Source organism: Oncorhynchus gorbuscha, linkage group LG16 (genome assembly GCF_021184085.1).
Source record: "Oncorhynchus gorbuscha isolate QuinsamMale2020 ecotype Even-year linkage group LG16, OgorEven_v1.0, whole genome shotgun sequence".
NCBI lineage: Eukaryota > Metazoa > Chordata > Actinopteri > Salmoniformes > Salmonidae > Oncorhynchus > Oncorhynchus gorbuscha.
The window spans coordinates 69,679,808-69,684,184 of NC_060188.1; positions in this window are offsets into that span (position 1 = coordinate 69,679,808).

Consider the following 4,377-nt stretch of genomic DNA (forward strand, 5'->3'; position numbering starts at 1 on the left):
TGACTAAATACTTCTTTGCCCCACTGTAATAGCAATAAGGTACCTCTGGGGTTTGTGATATATGGCCAATATACCATGGCTAAGGGCTGTGGCCGTGTTGCATCGTGGAACTGCCCTTTACCGTGGTATATTGGCAATATACTACACCTCAGGCAATATTGCTTAAATATACTATAGTGAGGTAGATGAGGGTCAAGTATGCTGCAGTGAATGAAGGTAGAAACACTTCAAATTAGACATACCATATAGACAAATCACAACACACAATGTACAAATGAGACAGTATCTGATCAAGCCTGCTGTGTTTTAGAGAACCTCAATATAGCGTCAGTTCTTCAATTTAAGTGAATTAACTTTCTTGAAGTGATCATACTTTAATATTGTATTGTAATCACAAATCTTGATATGACATAAGCTGTGCTTAGGTATTAGGAAAATGTGGAGTACATATTGTTTTGTTATCTGGTTATTAACAATGTCTGATTGCATCCTTGGTGAATGTTTTAGTGTCTAATGAATTTCAAAGGTAATTTATCAGGGCAAAAATCAGGGTCATTAAGATGAGAGATTCCAAAGTGGTTTAAACTATCACCCCTCAATTTATCTTATGTGGTAATTTAAGTTGACCATGTGCGACAATGACACTTACAGCAAATGTAGATTCACTCAATTGTTATTTCCCAGCGTGTGGCATTTCATTGTATAAGATAAACAAGAGGTACTGTAAAAGATCTACAACATGTATTTTCAGTCATGGCAGTGAGGCAAATGAAACTGAAGCACAACGTAAACGTACGCAACCTTATTGTTGATTAGTGAACTATAGATGTAGCGGATGTATTTGTGATTAACCAATTCAATATTGAGGAAAGTCTAATGTAAATGTAACTGCAGTAATCTGGTATTTTCATGATCTCTGTATTCATATTCAAAATTGCTGAATTTGTATCTTCATTTTGACAATAAACCTTACGCACTTAAATAGCCTCCTCAGATTTCTTGCATTCAGCCTCCAAACAGGGATGCTGATACTATTTTCCCTGGAGAAAAGTGTCTGGTTGATGCTGAACGTAATTATCACGGTTTTCAGACACGTGCAAAGCTGAGGTGACTTCAACATTCGAGGGGAAGTAAAACACTTGGTTTTTATAATCCAAATTGATCAATTTGCCTGCTTCCATCCAGAAACTCAACATCACTGCAGTGCATTCTCTCTGGGAGTGCTGGAGCAACATGCAGCAGAGGAGCACTAAGTATGGTTGCTAGCTGGCAATCTGACTCACCTTTCCAATCTCCAGTGCATTAGCTAGATTGGTTGTCCATAGCCCAGCTAGCTGAGTCACCTCTATCACAAGGCTAACTGGCTGCAAACAAACCAACCATACCACTACATTTATCCACTCTCCTCCTAGATTCCATACCCTATCCAATGCCTAGACTGTTGCTACTACTTCTCCAAGGTAGAGTAGGCCACTCAGAGGGTCAGAGACAGGTAGGATTGACATCACTGCAGAGATATGGTGCATCTTTGTGACTCATCATGGCTCTTTGAAGAGGCAGCCAGAGATGACTCACCAAGCCCGGGATAGGTTTGAAACAGCCAGACAAGAGTGGCTATAGTCAAATTTACAGGGCCTGGGGAAGAGTGGCAGCTCAGTTTGCACCAAGTGTGTTGACTGGTAGGATGTGCAAACCATGTCGTGATAACTCAAATGATAGCACGTTGACAGCAAGGGGTTTAGGAAAGCAAATATGGAGGTACAGGAGAAAATGGCTGGAACACTTAAGCTAGAGGAAATGAGAATTCACAGTCCCGTCTTTCCATGAGAAGTGACAGAACATGTAAATCATGGTAAAACATGTTTGTGTTTATAGAATGTGACTGAATTAAACCGAAATACCAGGGGTGCCAAGTTTGGAGAAAATCTGTTGCTCCTTTATTTTTTAGAAAGAAAAAAAAATTTGTAGGGGGAAAAAAAAAAACACTTATTACACCTAGAATGTCATCATTGAACTCAGAAACGACTAGGAGGCCAGTCCAGTTACCATCTATTATATGAAGAGAGCACATTCCCAAAATATTGAGTAGGTATTTAGGCCTATCTATTGGCACAATTGAGGTCTTTTCAAACTCTACACCCACAAAGAGTTTGCAGACAGAGTTACTGCTGGCTGGCGATTGACTAACCAAAACCTTGCTTAATGAATTGACTTCCCAGAGTCCCATCTCCTTCTCTCGTGTGGCAACATGACTAGCAGTAGCATGGACCACCACATGACACATGAGAGTTCAGAGCCACTAAACCAGAGTGTAGTAGAGGAATCATGGGGCAGAGGAGCTGGGGGGATCCTGGGAGCATTGGGTGAAGTCATGGAACTGTATGACACACACACACACACACACACACACACACACACACACACACACACACACACACACACACACACACACACACACACACACACACACACCACCTTATGTTAGGAAGTGGAAGGAAAGGAGAAGAGAACCTGCCTGTCTGTAGCCATGCGGTCTGTTCCTAAGGCAGACCCGTCGCTCCGACCTTCGAGCCAGCAAACACAACCGTCTGATGAGTAATGCTCACAACAACTTGATCAGATGTATTTGTACACAAAGGTGTGAATATTACTGGCAAAATGTATCTGTGATTTGTACACACAAATAAAGTCCTTTGTTCTTTAAAACTGCATGAAAAAAAAAGTCCTTCACTCTTTGTAGCTTTTCTGGTTGTCCAATTAAGAGGAAATCAGAGGTGCAATGGATGCTCAGCCCAACAAAAGCCCTCTCAAATTCAGCTGCCACACAATAGATAAATATGCAAATATTTCACCATCATTAGTATTAGCTAAGAAAGAATTGCAAAGTGTATAATACAGTGAAAAAAATACACATTTCTGTAGTAAAAAATGCCCTTCTCAGCACGAGGTGGAAGTGAGTGGTGGTTATGGGCGAACATCTCCCAAAAAGTACCATGATTCACATTGGTGTTTGAACCAATGACTGGTTTGAAGGACAGTGCCCTGGAAATGATGAACTAATGTGTTCATTTGATCCATAAAAGTATATTCTGACTAACATAAATAGAACAATGGTTCCAATCCTTATACAACAGCTTTGCATTTCTCCTTTCCAATTACCCACACTCTTTCATGTTACTAGCACACTAGACATCAATCAACCCTAACAACCACATGCCACAGGATGAGGACATGGCCAAGCCTCTATAAAACTATTGTATGTGCAAATATACAAATTCTACAGAACAGATAGGGACTAGGGGGAATATAGCATGAAAAACATTCAGTGGCCCAGGAGTTAACTAAGGAGCTACATCTGTCTCTGATTCATTGACGGAACAGTCTACTGTAGGCATGCAGCATTTTATAACGAGACATAATTAATGATGTAGGAAGTCACCACCTCAACTAATTATAATCAATCAGTTCCTACGCGAAGATAGTCTTGAACTAAAACCCACAGAATCACCTTGCCTCTATGACCTAGCCTGGACACCTGAAAGGGGACATTTATGCAGTGAATGAGCACACCAGAGTTTACCTCTCAATAAGAAGGATGAGGATTTGGGAGGATGAAGAATAGTGACAGGGTTAGCGTCAAATCAGACAACCCGACATAGAAGGGGTCATGTGGAAGAGGGTAATTTAGGGAGAGATGTACTGTTCAGACAGGACACAAACAGAGAGTAGAGGGAACATCACTTTCTGTCACCCAGGTGGTAGAGGAAAACAGACCGTACAGTCTCCTTGAGATATAACATGAGCACCGGTTTTTGGCATCTCTGAAACTTTGTAGTAGTATGACCAGGAAGAAGGGAGAATGCAAGGGCAAGTAGAAAGATGGCAGAGGAAAAGCAGATGAGAGGAGTTGATAGAAGAGGAGTAAGGAATCTTTAAGGCCCAGGAGAGCAGTAAGTTAGGTGGAAGCGAGTTTGACCAGGTCCATGTTGATGAGTAACCCTGAACACCAGGGAGGGAGGTTCCTTGGCAAGATTATCAGGAGCACCACTGCCAGTAGAGTCGTAAACAGTCTCCTACACAAAGCAAAATTATGCAAAAATCATTAAAAAAAGAAATCCCTGAAGTATTAATTTAGTCAATTGAACAGAGTCCAGTCTCAGTATCACGCCTGGTGGTTGGTTGGGGTTAGAAAGCCCAGTTTGAGGAAGTTTGAGGGGGCTGTGTGTGTCAGTGGTTCCAGCCCATGAGGTGGCTGACACGGGCCTTTTCAGTCATGCGACGTACCCGTCCTGAGCGGGACATGCCTAGGTTGAGGGGGTCCTCTGTGTTCCCCGACTCTTCATCTGACTCATCGTTGTACAACACCGTCCTGCGGCC